Consider the following 22,659-nt stretch of genomic DNA (forward strand, 5'->3'; position numbering starts at 1 on the left):
CACCTACCCCAAGCACCCTCATTAGGGGCTGAAGCCTTAATTTTTGGTATACTGGGAGACGCAGCTCTGAACCAACCCCTGGAGGTAACTGCCTCTGCGTTGCCTATGCAGGGGAGCCTAAAATCCTGATTTAAGTTTAGTGTTCGGAGGGAAGCAATATAAACATCCCCACTGCTCTTGCTGCATCCAGGCCTTCAATAGGGAGAGGCATCCCATGGGAGGGGATAATCCCTCCTGGGATAATAAGGCCTTGATTCTGCCAGGACAGGTCACAAAGCTGTAAAGTAGGGCAGATGGACAGCCAAAAGGATGCTGTTGCCCTGCACAAGGGCAAGCTAAGGTAGAATTTGAGAGACTACACAGTGCGCGAGGCTTTCTGCTCCACTCCCTTCAGGTGAACCAGTCAGTTCTCCTACCATTTGGCAAGCAGCACCCTCATCTTTGCCAAAGGCAACTCTTCCAGCAATTTCAGTAGACATTTTGCCCGAAGAAACAACAAAAAAAAAAATCAGTCAGGACAGGACAAAAGAAAGCAGCAGCTGCCAGTGTTTAGAAATGGCAGGGACACTTCAGGTCAGCAAAGAAATTCAGTGATGTATTCGGCTCCCCTCGACAGGCTGCTCCCAAACTTTGGTGACAAGCCTGTATCCAAAGTAATTACCAGAACAACCCTTTGCAATAGAGGAGGAAGATGCTGCTATGGACTATAAGCCCTCAGGACAACAAATTTTTCACCTGCAGGAAGACTCCAAAGGCAGAAGGAAGCGGCTGCTCACCACTGCCCTGGGAGGAAAGGCTGCTGACAGCAGGGCCCAGCTCTCTTCCAGCCCAATGACATTTTTGAGTAATTACCAAACCTTAAGATCCATTATAATGTTAATTTGCTGTCTAGTTGTTGTGGAGAAGTGTAATTAGATGTTGTGTAGCTACCATGCAGACTGGAAGGAATGCTAAGAATGCCTCCACTTGCAAACTGAGCAACAGCAGGAGCTGGAGCAGCCACACACCTCTAGAGCCTGGGGAGGAGTCCAGCTCCAGAGCAGGTCCCAGCAGCAGAAGGTCCTGGTATCAGACTCTCTCTTCAGATGCAGAAGGCCCCACTGCAGCCAAAACACTGCCAAGCAATGGCAATGTTCAGCCAAGCCACCAGCCAGCGAGCAATGAGAAGCTCAGGCGCGCTTTGCTTCACATCTTTACACGCTCCTCCCCTACACGCGCATCCTTTCAGGGAATCATAAAACTGTCTAGGTTGGAAGAGACCTTTAAAATCGTTGAGTCCAACCATCAACCCAACACCGCCACAACCCCCACTAACCCATGTCCCTCAGCACCACGTCTGCCCGGCTCTTAAATCCCTCCAGGGATGGCGACTCCACCACGGCCCTGGGCAGCCTGTCCCTATGCTTGATAACCCTTTTGGGGAAGAATTTTTTCCAAATATGCATCCTAAACCTCCCCTGGAGCAACTTGAGGCCATTGCCTCTTGTCCTGTGGCCACACTATTCCCAATACAGCCCATGACGACGGGTACCACTCTGTATCACACCTCACTCTGCCGTGCTCCAAAGAAAGAAATTAGTATTTGCCTCAACTGAGAGCATCCTATTGATTTATGTCACCATCTTAATTCAAATTTTCAGGCTAAATGTTTTCTTTAATACAGGGCAGCCAGAAAATGTTTGTTTTTCAAATTATGAGACATTTCTTGGGTTGGGGCTGCACCCGTAAGCAACAACAGTGGGCTACAGCTGAGGATGACAAAACCTTTTAAAATTAAAACAAATCTCTTTATACACAATGACTCTGCCCATTTCACAATTAAGAGAAGCAATAATTGTGTTGTTTGGTTTGGTTGGGTTTTTTTTCCAACACTAATCTCACAGCACATTTGGAACCGGAGTCAGACATCATTTCATTTCTGAAACATACCTATTAAAAGGACTGACAGATTTGATATGAATTTTCCTCCACAAAATAAATTGATTAAATGAAAATTAAATTGGAGTCCCTAAAGCTTTGTTATGGTAAACTTCTGGCAGCAGTTTTGTAATTTGCAGGTGGAAATACAGAAGAGTTTTCATTTGCAGTCTAACACAAGTACCTAGTTACTCTGCAAAAGAGTGTTTTTAAGCTATCAATAGTATCTAAATTATTCAGGGACGGAAAAAACAAATCCATCTCCTCTAGAAAGGAAAGCCGTCAGCTGCTGAGAACAAAGTAACTACCCTCCTAAGGCCAAATAATCAGCAAAGCAAATACTAGAAGAAAAGTGCTGCAACATTAGCAATGAGAAAAGTTTTCTAGGAATACTCTCGCAGTCCAAAATACGAACCGAATTTTGTAAGAGAGCACATTTTATATGATACAACATTTTACAAAGGAGCAGAAAGGGCCGAGTGAGAAGCAATATCCTAAGCATCGCCATCTCCTCCTGGGTGACTGCACAGGACAGAGAATTGACATGACAAAGCAAGTGACCGCAGGCTCAGTGGTTGGGACCTTTTTTCCCAGCTTATTCTTTTTTTAATAGATATTTCAGATGGCAACAGCCTGCCACGCGTGTTCATCAGGCAGAGTTTAAGTGTCCTGTGCCATTCCATCCCCAAAACACCCGCACCACACTCTTGCGTTCATCTCACAGCAATGACCCCCGCATGCTCCATCCCTCCCCAGTACGAGTTGCACAGCTTTTAATTCTTAAATCATATGAATGTGATGGAGTAGGGGAAGGAGGAATCGGGCCTCTTCTGCCAGGTTCCCGGAGGAATGTGGTATTCCCTCGGCCACCCAGATGTTTGTAAATTCACACGAAGAGCTTAATTAACAGTGCAAGGATTAACAAAACTCGCTATTGTTATAAGCAAGGTCATCCTCTCTCACAGTGACACCCCAGCTGACTTAAAAGACTTCTGTAAAAAGCAGGTATTTGCTGTCAGGAATTCTGGAGGAGGTACAAGGAGCTGTAGCACCTGGACAGCCATGCCTCCAGGAGCACCAGTTGAATACTGCGGCTTTAAGCATCCTCCAGAATTGCCGGAAGCATCGACTCGTTCTGGTTTTTTGCACAAAGCACAGTGCAAGAAGCACTGAATTGCTCCGAACCATCAGCGGCAACGAACAATGAGGATTTGTCATTATAGGAAGCAGAGGGAGATGGTCTGAGACATTAAGAGCCAAGACCCTGCTCCTCTGCGTGGGCTGCGAAGCTTTCAATGGATTTTTTTTCCATGCCAGAGATGCATGGGTGTCTTGATTAAATCACCTCAAACCGATTCTCCTGTCTGAGCTGCACAACTTCAAAAGCATCGGAGGAATCAGTCAGCATTCATATTTTCCAGTGGTATTGGGGATTCACTTTTTTTTTTCCTTTATAAATTATGAACTGTCTAGCCATCGACCCATTATTGCTCTCTGTTAATTTTCCTTTCATTGACTGAATTGCATAAACCAGTCTTTAAAAAGAAAACCAGAAGAGACGCGCTAACATGAATCTCACCATTCCATATGGTAAACCCCCCTGTTTTCAGCATTCTTCCCCAAAAAGACAAAGAAGAAAAAAAAAGACATTTATGAAGGGGAGAGAGGACAGGTCGAAGAGCATCAATTATGGATGGGTTTTGGTACTGTCAAATGAAATATCAGTTTATTCTGTTACCCTAAAGTATTGGACTGGGGTTTCTACAACATCCATACTCACCCTTCCCTGCTCCCTGACTCACGCGTCTCTCATGGGCTACGATCTGTAGGTATTTACGTGCCAAACGTGCTTCAAACAACTCAAAGCATTTTTAAAAAGCTTCCAATACCTCCAGAGAGGCTCAGTTCAGCAGGTAGCCAGTAAGGGCCATTGCACTGCCAATTTTAAAAGGAGAATGCTTTGTTCTCGTAAAAAACAGTTCACCTTTCAGTGGCTCCTTTAGGTACCCAGAAGAGATTCGAGTGGGGAATAGAGGGAAGAGTTTCTTCAGTGCAACCAGATGGAATTCCAAATCCAGACAGTTTAGCCAGGGAGCTAAGGGGAAGATGTCAAAACATGCTTTCCATTAACGTAATAGCAGAAAACAAACTGCTTTAAAATACTATATACAAACAATTACTGTTCTGCTAACAGAACCTTTGCCAATACGAGTGATTTTATAACCATAGTTAGTTTAAACCAACAGCAACAGAGTTGTAAGTCAGCAATATGGTATTTTATTCTTGAATATTTGCTTGGGATGCTACTTGACATCAGACTTCAGTCAAAATAAACTTCAGCAAATGATACGTTAAATGAGCCCATCTGCCTGCCTCAAAGCCAGAAAAGTAGATTTTGTTGATCCTGAATTTCCAGTTCAATCTTCCAAAACAGAAGGGTCGGTTCCTGTTCTTATTCAGCGTGTTGTAAACCAAAAGGGAATGGGCTGAGCTCCGTGGTGTAGGTCAGAGGAGTACATACAATCAAGACATTAACAGCAGTTTTTAAAAATCAAGTATGACATTAATTTTCTTAGTGGAGAATTTCTACTTTCTGCAAATGGAGGGAAAAAAGAAAACACCATCATCTTCTCTGCATCTGCAGTTATCTTGCTCAGGCAAAAAGCACTCCACTAGAAATAATGCACATTGTTCAGCTGAGCGTTCACAGCAGATTATTTTTTTTTCCTCCGACAATCACTATATGCCAAAAAAGTCAGCTGGTTCACCCTCCAACCCTGATGTGAAGCTACAGAGGGATCTTTCAACAATACAATTCAAGAAACGGACCCAAAGGAATACTACAAGCAGTTGATGCTAAGTTCACGAGAGACATTGCTGTCTCTAGGAATGATACAGCAATGATGCCAGAAGCCATTTGCAAAAAGGAAAATAAAATAAAAGTTAAAAAAAAATTTGTATTTGCAGCCTTAATCTCCAGTTCCACGGGTGTGTGCACACGTGTGTCCAAGGGAGAACTTTGTTTGTGCTTCTGCAGTGGGAAAACACCCACTGTTGTTATAAACTCATAAAATGGCATCAGTACAGAGATCAGTTTACCTTCCAAAATAGATTTTCAACACACTGTTGTCTCAAAGGAATAACACAGTCAACTCGCTGTACCCAGCTGAGAATGATTTCTGGGGGTGGAGAGGGGGCTAGACTTTTAAAAATAAAATCCTCTGTTATTACATCCTTGGACCATGTTATTACAAACCTTCTCTAACTCATCAGCATATGCTACTGCTGGTTTGGGGGAAAAAATCAGACTTCCAGGGAACAGGCAGTAGCTCAACCCTTATCTTAACTGTCTGATGCAAGAAAATTAGTAAAATTTTCATAAACCTGAGAAAAAGGTATAAAAATAAGGCCATAGAGGCCACAGGCTATCAGTTCTTACCAACTTTCAATTCGCTATTAGCCTAGGGCGGTTATAAGTCAGAAGTGTGAAGTAGAAGCTAATCCATAGACAATTTACTTTGCTCCAGCAGAACTATTGCATAATGTTCTATCGAATCACGTAATTCAACTCTCATATATGAGGAAAGCCGTTAGAAACCAGGAGATGCATTCACAGTGTTCACTGTGGAACATTTTGTTGTCCAACATCAGAATATAAATTCAACCAAGTAGCTGCCAAAATGAAAGTTATCACAAGAATTCCTTAATGATACACTAATAAGAGGCTCATCACCCAAGTATGAAGTAATTCTTTGGGGAACATGAATAAGAATTGCAATGTATGATGTATTGATTCAGTTATTTGGTGGCATTTAAGAAAAAAGCTTGAGTTTTAAGGACGTGAGGTTACAATACAGCTGGAAAAAATCAATCTTCGATTTAAATTCTCTCTTGAAACGTGCAAAGAGAGGGAGTGTCGCTGAAGCTATCTCCTGTTTCTCATCGGGTGCTGCAAACAGAGCAGCACGGAACAACAGTTTTAGCTGGTTTACAGTTCATGCTCCCAAATATTTTTGTTCCAAAATTCACTTTTTGAGAGCGCTCTACCTGTGCGTTCACTTGAATTGCAACAAGAGTTGTAACAATCGTAACAAGCCTACAGAATGACACTGGAGTCACTTCTGCAAGACATGCCCCAATCGCTCTTTTCCCCAGACGCATTTCTCTAAATAAATAATTTCTCGAGGGGTTGGTTGATTTCCCCCTCTCAGGTTTTCAGGAGCAAGACATGGCTCTGAGCATGGTCCCCGCATCTTCACCAGCCAGCCCCTGCAAGATTGCCAGCCCTCTGAAGACGGCAGAGCAAACCGGTGGGGTCACATCCTCCAAGGAGGTGCTTCTGCTAGGGGACCGTTCCCGTGCACATCCCGGGGAGCAACCGCATCGAGAGCTTCTCTTACGAGGACACAGGGCAGCCTCAGCCGTGCAGCGTGTCCCCCTTCACAGCGTCCAGAGAAAGGATAATCGTAGAATCATTTAGGTTGGAAAAGACCTTTAATAACGACACCATCCAAAAAAATGCATGTGTGATTTTGATCAGCAAGTAAAGCAGCAATCACTTGAGGATTTCAAAGCACTTCACAAATGTTAATCCTTACAAGTCTACCCATCTCAACTTTCTGGCTCCTGGAAAAAAAAGCAGGTATTGAATTTTTCCCTAACGGAAAATGGAAATGAAAGCACGGAGCAAATAAAGCAAGGTTTCCCCAAACAAACTCAGAAGTACCACTAGATGTGGATTCCAGATCAGAAAAAGATGGAACTTGCTAGATCAGAGACTAATTCATGCCTCAGAGCACAGTCCCACAGGAGAGTCTACGGTGGCTCGGAAACCCCAGCAAGGACCAGGTCCAGAGGCAAGGAGCTGCATCAGAAACCTGGAATCAACATCCTTCAGCATGGTGTACTCTTGGAACTACACTCTATCATAATGTATATAGATGTACGTATCCAGGTATATTTTTATATATGTGCGTGTGTGTATATATATAAAATATACATGTATCTCCACATACACAGATATAGATATAACCCCAGACCCTTTCTAACCATACAGAGAGATTTTATTGCGACAGACAGCCCCTCAGATGTTTTGATATTAAAATGTCTCCTTTCAGTCCTGATCAAGGAGGTGATGATTAGCGCTCTTTACAAATGAGATAGGAAGACAGAGCTTGCAGGGTACCTGTGGAGCTAAAGACAAAACACATTTCCCTCCAGGGCAACAGTAGGGGACTTCAAAAATCCTGAGCATTACAATAAGGGCAGATCATGTTTTTATCAGCGATTGCATCCATGAAAAAGATGCAGAAAAGTACCTGGTCCACAGTTTGTATTTAGGAGAGAGTTACCCTGCAATCCGCTACCTGGCTCAGCTGAAATCCACCATGACAATAGATACAGAGGAATAAACAGAAAGGCTTTGCCTGGCCCACACTCGCGTATGCTCTGTCCTCACACCGGGAGAGATACAATTTGATACTGACTCCCAAAAATCAACTCTAAAAAGTAGGAGTTTGTAGTTTATGGAGCACCAACATGATAGCTCACACATCATGCATTTCCTCCGTGAGGGCAAAGGAGGCTGTTTGCTCTCAGTGAGGTTGATCTCTAAAAGGGTTATGTATCTCAAATAGCCTGAAGATCCTTCACTCCAGGCACATCGGGCTCTTCCCTAGTAACGAGCAGCTGTGGCTACGGCTCTTCCCAACAGCACCGGGATGACGCAGCAGCAGCTGATGAGGCACCGCACTGGAATGTCTTGGATGGGGACTGCAGAGGAGGCTTCTGTGACGGATAAAACACACTGCCAGCACTAAATAATTAACCCCCAGCTTCGTCAGAAGACAATCTTTGCTCTGCCTCTCCCATGAAACCACTGTGAGCACTTCGGGGCAGAGACCGGCCTCACTGCTCTGCTGTACCGCACCCAGGATAATGGGTTATCAGGGTGCACTGGGGCTTCCTGGCACTGCAACGGCTCAAACCTTCATGGTTTTTAACTGATATTAGATAATAAGTCTAAAAGAAGCTACTTCTACTTAGTGCCTCCACCTCAAGAAAGATTAAATGATGAACTGACTCAACATTTCAGCAGCCAGGAAACCTCCAGGAACACATAGTTTATTAAATGTTACAGAAATGTTGAATGCACTTTTTATCTAAAAACCAGTTGGGTTTTTTTGTTCTGTTGGTGGTTTGGTTTTTCCTTTGTTTGGGGGGGGTGTTTTGCTTGTTTGATTGGGTTTTTTTAAAAGATTTTAAAGTTCTGAGTAGCATCTAGATTGGGAAGAATGAAAATGTAGAAGACAGCAGTGGTGAGAATCAAAAAGCACTTTTGCTGCTCAAGTATAATTTGAAACATGAATTATCTGGCTTGCAACTCCTTACCTTACACAATTATCTCTAATGGTTGCAGCATACAAGACAATGCTCTGAAATTTAAATAAGTCCATTTATTAGCACAGCAAGCAGCAGTTCTAACCATCTGAGTGCTTCCTGCCTGCCAGTGGCTCCTCTCTGGTGAGTATTATCTGATCACGGTGTTGGGAGCAATCTTACAGGAACTACCATAGGAAATGCTATTCCTAAAGGAAAACATTGACACCAACAGATCTCCAGGCTAAGCTGCCCAGCTCGAGCTGCAGCAGTTGTCAGCCTCAGCAGGTGAACATAAGCTGATACCTAAATCACGAAGGGTGAATTTTGTATTTTGGGGGAAGGCAATTAATCTAGAAAAATCTACATTCTGAGTTCAAACAACTGCGGAGGAGAAGTAGCCTGCAGGAAAGCCCCTGTTTCTTCAAGGGTTTTAGGACCTGGGTGGAGGGTATTTCACTTTCCTGCTGGGTGCAAGTCTTCTGAACAATGGTGCCCATCTATCATATTAAGAAGAATAAATATTTGCTAGGAAGAAGGAAGCTCTGAAGATTAGCTTGGTGACCAGAAGTCATTATTTCGCTTATTATCTGTACCTATTAAAGAAAAATTTCCTCCCATGATTGGTCATTTAAGGTCATGAATATTTAAAAAGATCTGCATTTGAAAAGATCTTCTTTTAGGGGGAAGGGGGTGGGGGCTTGCATAGCACATAAAATATTTTATTTAAATGCAAGGACTGAAGATAAATTAGACAGAACTAGCCCGCATGCACTTATTCACATCTACCCCCGCATTTCGCAGCCCTGAGATGGATTTCAAGTTGTTTTTTTGACTGTACCATCCAAAACAGCTTGGGGGAGGAGAAAGACGGAGAAAGATATCCTTGCAGAACCGCAAGGTGACAACACTGATGAACAGCCTACCTACAACACACCGAGAGGTTGGCCTTATCTCAGAACTTGCTTCCTCCCAGCTTTCTGCAAGCTTCATCTTACCAGAGGCTATGCACGAATTCTCTTTGCTGCCCAAATAAGAATACAGTACAGACAAGAGAGAATACAAGACTAGTGCCTGTTTGCCAGACAGGCCCCAGAGCTGGCTGAACCAACTGGAGTAACTGTGCAGAATCCATCCATCAGCCTCGTTTCCCATGAGCATCCCCAAGCTGCATGGAGACGGGTTATTTGTCCGTCTAATCCATACATCTCCAAATCCTTCCCTTCTCCAGCTGTAGCCTGGGTTGGAGCAAACTGGAAAGGTTTGGCTAAGCAGCAAAGAAAAGGCACGTTTGCCCGAGGAAGGCAGGGATACCTGTATTCTCCACCCTTCTCAGCAAAGCCCTGCTTTGTCCAGGTGTAAACTCAACTCTTGGACACGGGTGAAACCCTCTGCCGCCACCACCACCACGGGGCGATGGCGAGAGGAATGCCATTTGCATTTGGAGTTACTGTCCCTGTGCCTTGTTAACCAGTCCCACAGCCTCATTTATACACCGAGTAGAGGATGCTGAAGATTAGTGAAATTGTCCGCCACCAGCCAGTCAACCCACCCCAGCCGCAAGAAACACTAATCCAACCCACACATCATCATGCACTGGTTCAGCTCAGGATCAGATCTTGGAGAAAGCCAAGCAGGGAAAAGAAAAAGGCCTTTTCCCCATGAGCTGATTGATTAGAGCTCCATTACGATGGCATCCAGTCCTGTGAGCAACACAACATGGGAAATCCTTTGTGCAGAAGCGATCATCAGATGCAACATGCTCAGATCATCTGGACTGTGCCTTTGAACACTGTTTCCAAAAGGTGCCATTCTAGAAGACGTATGCATAATAACGAGCACAAATAACCTTTCCAAATCAAGCGAACATAATACTTTCAACCAGTGTTGTGTCAGGCCATCACTGCATCACAGTGTAGGGCTGCTGGATGCCTATATATGACAACAATGAAAACTAAATGCTCAGTGCCCTGGTTTCTCTAATCACTATAACACTGTTTTAGGGAAAAAAGAGTCCTTGTAAAGTGTCCCACTGTCTACACGCTCAGGTACACAAAGGCAGGCTAGTCTAACTCAAAAGACTCATAAAACACAGTATATTTGCTACTCAGGACAGACCAGCAGAACAGGAACTTCACAGGCAGTTGCTCTGCGATTTCACAATGGTCACACTGAGGTCAGGCAGCTCCTCAGCTTGGTTCCCCACCATCCACACACAGGCACACTAACGAAGCGTATGACGGAGGTGACACCTTCTACTCAAAGCTGGCTAGCTGTGGACTAACATACCACATCAGAATTTTCTTTTACACTCCCAATTATGCTCGTAAAGATGAAGTTTTAGGTCCCTCCTAAAACGTTGCCTTACCTAGCACAGGTAAGGGTATTATCTGTCAGCACAAGGTTCCTTTTTCTAAAGCTCGCTGAACTCCCAGCATCCCAGATGCCGTACACCAGAGATTAGAAGAAACAGAATAACTAATATAATTCCCCAAACAAGGTGAATGTTTGATCAGCTGTGTGTTAAGACAGAAATTACCCAGAAGAGTTCCAGGGTTGTCATGGTGGCAATGGGATCTTAAACTGATACTAAAGAATAGTCTCACAATGACTAACTAGGTGGCAGCTAAGGAAATTGCTTATTATGCTTAGGTTGTTTGCTTATAATCATTCCACCTGCGCCTATTCCTTTCTCTTCTTCCCGTGATGTTTCTTGTCAGTCTTAGCTAGTGACATCTCCAAAAGAAGGAGTATCCTTAATTATGGGCTCAGTTCAGTGGGGCCCTTTGCCTTGCGTTAACCTCCACGAACCACCAACCATGTAATTCCAAACTCCTGAATAACTGCTGCATCACCGCATGGATTCAACACTGATTCTATCCTAGCGCTTCCGAACAACTTTGGCACTTAGAAAACTCAGCTATGGAGACAGAATGATCTTTCTTCACACCCAGATTCACTCATGCCACATGGACTTTACAAGGATTCACTGATCCATAATAAGCCCGCCAAGGCGCGTACCAGCATGGTTTCAGTTCCCGATGGGAAAGGCAAAAATGTGCATGTCAAAGCTGTACAGGAGAAAAGTAAATCCAGCAATGAACCTCTTCTCTAGAGGGGATGGGGAAAAATATAATTTCACACCCCAACATCTCCATCTGTATACCACACCAGGAGCCACGTGACAGCTAAGAGAGGCGGCAGCAGGACCAGAGGCAGGCCTCCTGCCCCAAACCCTGGCGCTTGCTGACGCATACCATCGTACAACCCCAGTCCTTTCCTATCAGCAGGCAACGTTTTGGAAACCCTGAGCCACACTGCGAATTTCTCACAGCAGAACAGCGTCAGCTGGCAAGGGCACAGAGAGGAAACACCCTCTTTCGGCACTACGTATGGTAGCAAAATTCACGGCATAGGTGCAGCAAGCACCAGAAAAGTGTTTTTGTCAGCTCACCTTGGGCTGCCCCGAGAGGCAGGACAACTCCTGAAGGGCAGGTGCTGGTCTCCATGGAGAGATGCTGCTACACATATCTTGGAGACAGGGGCATCCACAGAAGCCTTCTTATTTCTGGTCGTGTTCTGCATTTTCTTTGGAAGGACTAGTGACTTTGTAAAAACTAGAGATGCCCTGAAGAAGTCTGAGCACGGAGTCACTCTGCCACAGAAGACAGGGACGTGTCTCAAACCACTCATCTTCATCCCAGCCTACACGCAGGTACCCGCTGTCTATTGTCCTCATCCTCACTCAGACATTCCCGCACATAAAGCCAGGGAAGAACCACCTCAAACAGAAAAAATCATTTGTGGAGATTGGACGGTCATAATATGCATCAATGAACTAAACGATGCAGCAGTGAGGAATATCGCTGCAGTCAATGCAATTATTTCTTCTGTCAGCTTCTTGCCAGAGACCCTGAGGACTTCCTTCAGCAGAGTATGGATTTGTGACAAGAAAATAAAGAATCTGATTTATTTTTTCTCCATTGGCTATATAAAGTCATCATTGGCACAGCATTCTGACCCCCGTTTCTTTGAAAGCAACTGCAGTGTTCAATTGTTAATCTCTTTCAAAGCTTCATCGCTACGAGACATTTGTACTATGCTGAGACTTCTTTGGCATTTATTAAGCTCCAAAATTCTTAATTTCTTAACAGAAATCTAATTTAGGAAAAAGGCAAGCTTATCAGTTGCCTTTAAATTACTTTTCAAATGCCTTCATCTGGCATTTCTACAGCTCTTAGCTCCTGTGTAATACGGGTTCAACAGAACAAAAGTTTATAAAGTTCGGTTTGGGAAGACTCTCGCTTCTGTTGCAATTTAAAATACTCCTCGTAATTTACTGCTGGATAGATACTGCCTAACCCACCCTGTGCCATAAGTAAGCAGGAATATGATCAGAAGAGGAAGATTTCTGCATTCATTGACAGGAAACCACATGTCTATACATAACTATATATTGGTTTAACAAGTCAGCTGACTTAAGGAAATTTAAACTTTTCTAGTCCTTCTGTTTTAGCTGGTGAAATGCAGACATAGCCGCCTTTCATGAAAACATGACCCAAAGCTGAAGGTGGGTTTGTTTCGTTTTTGTTTTTTTTCCTTTCCCCCCTAACGGGGAACAGTTTGTGGACTGATGTGCCCTGAAATAATTTCCTCCGTGCTTTCTGTGTTAAGAAAAGTGGTTTTCTGCAGGTAGTGCGCCGTACAAAAGGATTCCTCTTTGTTCAGTGTATTAAGGGGTACATGGCTTGCACTGAATAAATGTTTTTGTTGTCTATTTATGTATTTATGGCTTGATTAGTTCATATGCTACTTAGACGGAAACAGCCTAACATAAGAAAGCCAGCACATTCTTAGACAATAAGGTGGATTTGCGAAGGCTTCAACACAAGAATAAAGACCTGCCAGTCCAAATAAGACAAAATACCGAGTCTGAAAGCACAGATTACAGAAGGAAACCTTGCATATGTTTCAAATATCAAGAAACATAATCCCGGATCCCGGCGCTGACACACACAGGGAGGTTTAGGCGCTCCTTTCGGCGGCACCCACGGCGAGCCCTGGCACGCTGGGCCGTGCAGTGCTTCGCTCCAGCTGGCCGGCAGCCAGCCCTGAGCCGCGCCGGCATTTGTTTGGAGGGAGGGGGAGAAAAACTTGGTTTAAATATAACTCGGCAGCCTCCAGCAGAAACTTTGGCTGAGAAGCCGGGTGGTAAGAGACGCCTGTTGAATCAGCACTGCCCGGCCTGCGCTGGGACTCCGCAGGACGCTTTTAGCTCTGGAGTACTAAAACTGAACAGGGAAAATATGCTAGAATACGTTAAAACAGCTATGTTTACAGGCCTGTATTAAAAGCGAAAACATGTTGTGATTAAACGTAACAGCTGTCAATGCTCTGAGGTGTTACAAGCATGAGACTATTTAAAGACAATGACTGGCGCCATCTATTTTACTGCGATCGAGCTAGGAAAAGCTACAGTTATTAACCACTGACTGAGGCTTCACATTTATGGCAGCCCCGAAGTTGTCACAGAGAGGGTAACAAGTACAGAGGTGACTTTTAGCGTCAAAGAATACTCTCAACTGGAGAATTTACCCCAAGAGATAGCCAGGACACACGACATCAGTGGCACTGGCTGCTCACGTCTTCAACAATTACAGCCTTAAATTACCATTTCAGATTTACACATGCAAAAATATACTGAAAGCGTATTTTTAATGTACCTCCACATACATAACACATGCTTTAACTGCGGCTCTCTCCAGACCACACTCAGATTGAAGTTTTGAGATGGGCAACCCAGTCCCTCCCTCCCACCCCTGCTGCGGGGGACTCAATGGGACACGTGGTGCCCAGTCTCTTGATGAAGATGCACCTCCATTTATATGCCAAACCTACAAATTTATAGGCCAAACCTACAAAGTGCTCTTTGAGAGGGCAGATCTGATGCTAAGGGAGAATTTGCTGCACTGGGCCGTGGCCACGGCCCCAAGCGCGTTGCCTGCTGGTCTTGTGGCCTCTCCGGTTGCTGCAGCGCAGCGTTGGGATTCTGCACTCACTGGTGCCCTTCCACAACCAGCGGAGCCGGCATGCAGGGCCCCAGGACAGGGACACACAGGGCCCCAGGACAGGGACACGGTGCTATGAGAGGAATTCATGAGATGCAAATGGCACAGCAGGGAAATGCAAAGCAGGGACTGTCTGTGGAAGCCCCACATGAAGTCCGAGAGACCTGGCTCTTGCATTCCTCTGTGGCAGCGGATGCCCTTATCACCATCCACGAACACATTGGGATCATTGAACGCATTGAGATCATTCCTGTTTTGTGGAAAGCAAGCGGGAGACAAAGAAATTCCAGTTGTCAACCTCCCCCCGCCGCTTGCTTTTGTGTGTGCTTCCACCCTTAAGGCCAAGGTGCTGCAGTTACCTGAGAACCCAGATTCCATTTAAAAAAGATGAGTATTTCCCAACCTCACTGGTATGGGAACACCTTTGAGAACATGAACTCTACAGGCTTCAACCAAACAAACGGAGCATGCCAACATCTGTATACGCCGAAAGGCAAATGCAAAACATCTCACAAAATTCAAATAAATGTCACGTCCCTCGGGACAGCAATATTGAGAGGTAAAGAACCAGTTGGATGTGTTGTTTTTTTTTTTTAAAATATGAACTAAGAGTTTCTAAATGAAACAGTAAGCGTCAATGCAGGAGCCACCACATCCCAGTCACGATGTCAGATCGCCAACACCCACAAATTGTGGCTTTTCCTCGCCTGACTTCAGCCCTCTAGAAGTCAAACTTTGCTCATCCTCAACTCCCTCAACACAGAAAAAGACCTTCAGAGCCTGATTGAACCCATCCTGACAGAGGTAACCATGAGAGGGCCTCCCGTCATGCCTTCCCTTCCACACTGCCCACCTTCCACAAGATGTGCAACTTTAAAATAAAACCTAAGATTGAATTAGTCTTAAACTAACTGAAGCAAACTCAGACCGAAAAGCCAAACAGCAGAGGCACAGAAGGAACCCCCCCACTCCTTGGGAGCTAAAGGCTTATTTATATTTTGAGACTGAATTTTTTTTTTCTTTTTTTTAAGCCAGCAGTTACTCTCTATCCTCAAATGATTTGTAACCGAGATGGAGAGTTGAAAAGTTTGGGCAGGAGCGGATGAGAAAAGCCTTGTCTGACAAACAAATCTGAAGCTGAGCGTGGTCAGTTGAAGGATATTCCAAGCCCAAAAACATAAAGTAAATTTTTAAAAAGGAACATTTATTCCACTTTGCTCTTTGATTAGTAAGATCTGCTTCTTTCAATAGCAAAACTAAAAAAAGACTTTAGAGTAGTATCTAAGTCAAAGAATGGAAAGATTTAATCAGGCGGCAGGAACTCATGCTTGAAATAGGCACATACACAAAATCCTGCTTTAACAGGAGACGAGTTTTGTTTCACAACGTACTTTATTCAAAACAAACAGGAGAAACCGAGTCAAGAATAGACGGCAGATGCTTCAAAATAGGTCTCCTCGCAATTTTCGCTCCAACAAGAAAGCAAGCACGGGGATTTCAGAGCTCCGGCAAACTAAAGGGACGAGCTGGAGTTGAAACCACCCCCCCACACCCCCGTCAGGACAGGGAGGAGTGCCCGGGGGGGGAGGAACGGAGAGGACACAAATGGTAGAGAACCTTCTTAAGGAGCAGGCAGAGGGTCTGGGCGCCCTGTGTCCCCCCTTCCCAGCTCGGACGGGGGGGGCCCGGAGCCCGCGGGGTCTGCGCCAGCCGAGGTTTGTTGCTGAACCGGACTCGCTGCTCGGCGCGGGGCGGGGGGGAAGGGGAAAACACGACCCGGGGGGAAGTTGGGGACTGGGGAGGGGGGTGGGTGTGTGTGTGCTGCCCGCTCCCCCCGCCGGCTCGGATGGGTGTTGGGCGGGCAGGGCGCGGAGCGGGGCTGCGGGCGGTGCCCCCGGGGAGTGTGTGTGTGTGTGTGTGTGGGGGGGGGGGGGGGGGGGGTGTCGCCTCCCCCGCTCCGCCCGGCCCCGACGCCGCTCCCAACTTTCCGGGGGCGGCACGGGGGGGGAGTGTGTGGGGGGCACACCCGGAGGGACCCGCTCTGAGGCCCAGGGGCGCCTCACAGACCCCCGAAGGCCTCACACCCCCCTCCCCTTCCCCTCTTCCTTCCCCATACCCCCAAACCCCCCCCCGCCGCGGGCCCCCTTCAGCGGGCGGGGCCCCCTTCAGCGGGCGGGACCCCCGCGGCCGGGCCCCCGCTCACCTGCCCTCCCCGCCGGGCGCCGCGGGCTGCGCTGGGCTCCGGCCGCCGGGGCCGCGCGTTGCTGCCGTTGGCAAGTAACAGTCTCCAGGGCTACGGTCACTATGGCGCCTGCCGCCGGGTCTCGAGGCAACTGTTGCTACCCTCTCCCCCGCACGTCACCGCCCGGCCCCGCCCACCCTGCCCGCGACCATTGGCGGAGCGGCTGTCCGTCAGCGGGGGGGCGGGAAGAGGCGCGGACGGGCCAATGGCGGCGGGGAAGGGGCGGGGCGGAGAGTTGGCGCGCGCTTTGGCGCCTCAGCCGCGGGGCGGGCGCGGGGGGGGGGGAAGTGGGCGTGGGGCCGCCGTGGGACGGAGCGGGACGGGGGGGACACGGGAGGGGACACGGGGCGGGACGCGGGGGGGGGGACACAGGGCGGCGGGGCGGGGGGGTACAACGTAGCCATCCGGCGGCGCTGTGAGAGCGGAAAACAACAAAAAAAAGTTAATTTCTCCCCCCGCCATTAAATATTGATGTTTCATATTAAATATTCATATTTAATATTAAAAAGTTCCCGTGGGCTCGGGCGCGCTGGGGGGTTTCTCCGAGTTTCTCCCTACCTGAGCTCCCGGTTCCCCGTGACATCGAACCGTTTCCATAGCGACCGGCTGTGAAGTCACAGCCGACCGAGGGGGGGGAATTGATGGAAAAAGCGGGCTTGGGGGCCTGGTTTAGTGCAAATTATAGCAATATAAGTACATTGCTGCTCAGCAGCCTTACGCACAGGCACACGCTCCTGATTCCCGCCCCAGCACCAGTGGAATGAGGCACCAGCACCACTTGCAGCCCAAAAACCCGGGATGATGTGACGGGCGAGGATGGAAGCAGCGTCATTGTCCCGTGACACAGAGTTATGGGTCTCACAGCAAACGCCTCCTGACGGACCCTCGGTCACGGGTCTTAAAGCACAGGTTAAGTCCACAAAAAGCTGGGCTCGAGCCCCAAAAGCCTGGCGTGTTTGCCAGGGAGCTCCGTGCCGAGCCAGAGTGCAGCCGGAGGAGACATCTGCCACAGGGAACGGCTCCGTGTGCCCGCCCGGAACATCCACAGGATCCGCTCACCCCACAGATACAAGTACTGGCATGTGTGTGGCGTGACAAGGCTTTGGGAGGTACCGGGGGGGAACTTCCAGCCCCTTCCAGTCCCTAAAGGGGCTCCAGGAAAGCTGGGGAGGGACTCGGGATCAGGGAGGGGAGCCATGGGATGACGGGGAAGGGTTTTACACTGAAAAAGGGGAGATTTAGCTGAGATGTGAGGCAGAAATTGTTTGGTGTGAGGGGGGTGAGCCCCTGGCCCAGGTTGCCCAGAGAAGCTGTGGCTGCCCCATCCCTGGAGGGGTTCAAGGCCAGGTTGGCCGGGGCTTGGAGCAGCCTGGGCTGGTGGGAGGTGTCCCTGCCCAGGGCAGGGGGTGGCACTGGGTGGGCTTTAAGGTCCCTTCAACCCAAACCATTCTAGGATTCTACGATTCCATGATTCTGTGATTCTATACTGCACCAGGGAAAACCCACACAGCGCCTGCTCATGGGTGGGACGGAAAACCTGATATTTTTATGTTGGTGGTGGAGGGAAAATGAAGCCTAAACTACAGCCTCTGGATGCAGAGAAATGCAAAAGCAGCTCGTCCCTCGGCTCTGCTCTTTCTGCCCTTAAATGAACACCCCGGCTCTGCCTTCGGTGAGAATCCACGTTATCCATCCACCCTGCTTCCACCCCTGGGAGAGGCTCAGGCTGGAAGCTCAGCAGATTTCAGGTGGGGTTTCCTTGAAATCCCTTCCCTGGGTGTCCAGGAGAGACTGGAAACATGGTGCTGGGTGAAGAAGGAGATTTGTAGCCTTGGGTTTACATTTCCAGTCCGGACACCTGGAATGCCAGCACTCCCCCTGGCAGTGGCAGCTGTCCTGAACGCATGCAGACTTAAATCAAGCCATAAGGAAAGCCTTTATTCCTTCACTTTTTTGGGGAAAAAAAGAGATTTTTTGGTAGCGGGCAGCACAAATTCTGCCCCTGCAGGGTTGGGATGCTCCTCTGGATACAGATTCCTATAAAAACAAATCAGCACGTACAAACCTTTCCAGGCAGGTAAAGCAATTCCCTTGGAAATCAATATTAAGTAGTTGCAAGAACCCCAGCTCCTGCTGAGCCGTCTTCTCCTGGTCGTTTTGCAAAGAATGGCCAAATTCTCCTGTTTTCGGGCATTTCACGCAGGCTGAGGTTTTGTGTCTGGCCTTAAGGTAGAGACAGTGAGGAAAACACGGCCATTGCAATTCAGGTGATGATTTTTCTCTTTTTCACCTCGCTTTTGTAACAGGTGACGAATTTAAACATATTTGAAAGTTAAGATGGTTTTGTCGTTCGAAGTCTAAGAAGTTTCTCTTTGTCTTCATGGGATGATGATGATGATGGTGGCCCTGGTCATGGCTTTGCGGTTAAGGTTTAATTCATTTTTTTGCTCCTAAAAAAGAAATTACGAATGGAGGGATAAAAAAACCCAAGTGGGGATGTGTCCTGCCTCTTACTGCGGGTAATTCCACCTCCCACCCACCCCCCCCAACCTCGCCGCTTCGGAGCTGGGCTGCCCCACACCGAGTTAACCCGGTCCTTTATTCCGGACATTTTTCGGAAGTTTAAAATGATGTATAGATCCGAGGTGGCTTAAGACACTTGCTTTAATTGCTTTAATTGTTTATTTGAATTCTGAAAACCAACACGTGCTCGAGGTCGGACCCGGCTCCTCTCTCTGGGTTTGGAAGGCAGATGCTTGCCAAGGAAAGCTGCATTTTTTATAGAGCTTTACGGAATACTTTTATTTGTGAGGGATTTTGGCGGTGGTTCCCCGCACCACCCCCCCACCGCGTTAAACCCAGCAGAATCACCACGTGCACGTTTCGATTGCTTTGAAAAAACCCCCATCGGACACTTCAGGATTTCCAGGATCACCTCATTGACCTGCAATAAAAGGCTTTTATGATGTATTTTGCTGTAGCGTTTTCTGAAAAGTACGTCCCAGCCTAAGCCAAGGAAGTGTGTGGAATTCGTACCCATGGAGACTCCAATAACACAGCCAGTTCCAAATCCCACAGGATTATTAGTTTTCTTACCTAACATATCAGGAAAGGAGTGGCTGGAAAAGGGAGAGGCGGAGAGAAAGTGACTGAGCAAGAAAATATAAATTGGAGAGACTGGGCTGGCTGGTTAGCGTTTGGTCTGTCGCAGATTTGGGGCTGATATTCCGGCTTCCCAGAGGTTACTACGAGATTTATACGGGAAAAATTCACAGACTTGTGTGTCTGAGCACCAAGGATGTGCCGGGGGAGATTTTGAGAAGCCCCAAAGAAAAATGAGTCTCTCTTAATGGGTTGCAGACCCTTAAGGCTAAGGATATTTAAAAAGATCAGCCTTTAGGTGAGGGTGGCATTGCTTAATAAACAGTAAAATAGAAAATAGGGATTGAATAGTTTTTGAGACGTCACCTAATGCACAGAAACATCTGCTTTTACCTTGGGAAATGGAGATGAGATTAATATCTTAATAGCTCCTTCTGGTTTGTTTGAGGGTTGTTCTCGTTTCTTCTCTCAATCTCTTGTTTTCTAAAATCTATGCCTTTCCTACAGAGGTGCTACATAAATAGTTCTTTTGGGTCCTGCGATGCTGTGGTCGCTTGTTCCTGCTTGAGCACCGTACGTCGCGTTTGGCCATGTTGAATTGCATCATGTTGGTTTTGAGTCATCGCTCACGTTGACCGAGAGCCTAACGAGCCTGCGGTCCCTCCCGGCGCAGCGTCACCCGCAGCCCGGTGTTGCGGATCTGTTACCGCCTTCGTTTTCAGGGCACGATTCCCCACTGCACGGCATCTGCAAAAGAAATGTAAAACGCATTTGGGATGTGCCCTTATTCTTTCCAAGATGTCATTTATTATACGAAACCCGAAGCGGAGGTTCCCTGTCTTAACCTGCCAGCAATATCCTGAAATTCTCCATAAAGCCCAACACACAATCCCTCGATAAAACAAACCTCAGAAGTTAGCCAGTTCCCTCCTGGGAACCTGAGGAGTAATCACAGGGCTGATACTTTAAATCAAGGGACCCGCCTGTCACCTCTTGTGTCAAGCTGATCACCGGAATTCATTTTTCCTCCTTTTTTTGCACCCTGTTGCATGAAGCAGGTCCCATCCCTCTCAGCCTGCGCCGTACCGGGGTGGGTCTGGGGGAGGGAAGGAGCCTGATTTAAATCTTCAGTCTTTTCAATCTTCATCTTTTCTTTAGAAAGCCGCTGGTGAAGAAAGAGGGAGGCTGCTCGCAAAGCAGGACGTTTGCTGCAGCTGTAGCAGATACCCACAGGAGGGCACGGTCCTCAAAGCAAACTGGAATTCAGCTAAAATCCAACGCCGCTGGAACGATCCACCCCTTGGACTTGGTTTCGCTAAAGGGAGATTTTGAGAAAAAACTAGTCTTTTGAGAAAAACTAGTCAAATGCCCTGCAAGGGTGGTGGGATCCTTTGGAATGTCATGTTTATCCCTGAAAAATACTGTTGGTTTTGGTTGCTGGTAATGAAAGCTTAACCGAAGCTATTCCCTTGAATTGTTTTACTGAAAAAAAGGAAAAAAATGCCCGGAAGATTAAAACCAAACCAAACCAAACCAAAAAATTGCCTTTGGGGTTTTTTTGCTTAAAAAAAAAAAGTAGTTTGCTTGTGTTCAGCCAGTTTTAATGGGGAAAATCCCTATTTTTATACAGGTACCAACCCACACAGCACTTCCCTACCTGAAAGCTTTCTGTGTCGGGTTCCCCCTGTCCGTGCTGTGTTTTATTGCCGAGTGATCTCTGTTGAGGGATATTAGTTGTTTAGTGTTTTAATTAGAATAAATTACTTAGGATGATAATATGGTGTGATAATATGGATGCTAAACAACCCAACATCCCTCAACATCTCAGTGTGTCCGGTGGAAAATACACGGAGCCTGGACCGGTGGCTCTCTGTGCCCACTCTACCACTGTGGTAACAGCATCATCCCACGCAAGCTAAGAAGATAATGGATTTTGCAATAATGGATTTTCTTTTAATATATCACCGATAAAATTTAACTTCACAATGATTTTAAGTCGTGATGCAGATGGGATAGGTTCTGGTTGTGTAGGAAGGTAGAATTAGAGAGTCACAGACTGGTTTGGGTGGGAAGGGACCTTAAAGCCCACCCCCTGCCCTGGGCAGGGACACCTCCCCCCAGCCCAGGTTGCTCCAAGCCCCATCCAACCTGGCCTTGGACACCTCCAGGGATGGGGCAGCCTCAACCCTACATTGAGGTGGTTGCTCAAGAGAAGCTCTTGAGAACAGAGTAAATGTCCACACCACCTCCTCCTGAGGAAACTTCTTCAGAGGGACTGAAGCAAACTGACGCGATGGCTTTTCCGTGTCCCTCAAGCACCGGAGCATATGGATACTGCTGAGGGAGGGGAGCCTGCTCCAGCCACGGCCCCAGGAGCGTTGTCTTCCACATTACACATTTCTGAATTTGCTGCCGGTCAGACAACAGCCCTCTCCAGTGCTTTTGGCTGGGCTTGAGAGGAGAAATCCGTCGAGTGTGGTTGTGCCAAGGCCATGCGGGAATTTCCCGGTGGCAAAGATCCTCCTCTGCCCACGCGTCTCTGCAGCGGGAAGATGAAATCCAGGCTGCCTCTCGCTGCTCCCATGGTCTGGGATGCCGTGTCCTGTCCTGAGAGCATCCCAGAGCTCCGCTCCCCCTCAGCCTCACCCAGCCCGAACGCAGACAGGGGTGCAGAAGAAAGAAGAAAGGGTGTTCAGCTCTTCCCCTGCCCTTTCTTCTGTCTCCCTTGGGTGGCAGCAAGGATCACAACAGTCCCCGCAAAGGCTTCTCCGCTCGACGTTTCGAGGACGTGGACTTTAACGGGGTTACTCTTCTCAACTTCGTGTCTTCCCCCTACACAGGTTTTTAGCACAGCTAGAAACTCAAATGCTCTCTTCCCTCCCAACCCTGGACATTTTTTTTTCCGCAGAATTAAAGGACTAAGCATTGATCTGGAGCGTTACTTGTTTGCTT

The 22,659-nt window shown here is 47.2% G+C and overlaps 1 protein-coding gene across 1 annotated transcript in view; it reads right to left on the reverse strand.

Moving 5' to 3' along the window:
• The window catches only part of RFX2 (regulatory factor X2), a 61,643-nt gene extending 44,943 nt beyond the window's left edge, over window positions 1-16,700 (reverse strand). Inside the window, exon 1 of the mRNA XM_063357897.1 lies at window positions 16,567-16,700. The gene's annotated coding sequence lies outside the window, so the exon portion shown is untranslated. The remainder of the gene's footprint in view (window positions 1-16,566) is intronic.
• Window positions 16,701-22,659: the final 5,959 nt, after the last annotated feature.

The sequence above is a fragment of the Chroicocephalus ridibundus genome, chromosome 22, assembly GCF_963924245.1.
Source record: "Chroicocephalus ridibundus chromosome 22, bChrRid1.1, whole genome shotgun sequence".
Taxonomy (NCBI): domain Eukaryota; kingdom Metazoa; phylum Chordata; class Aves; order Charadriiformes; family Laridae; genus Chroicocephalus; species Chroicocephalus ridibundus.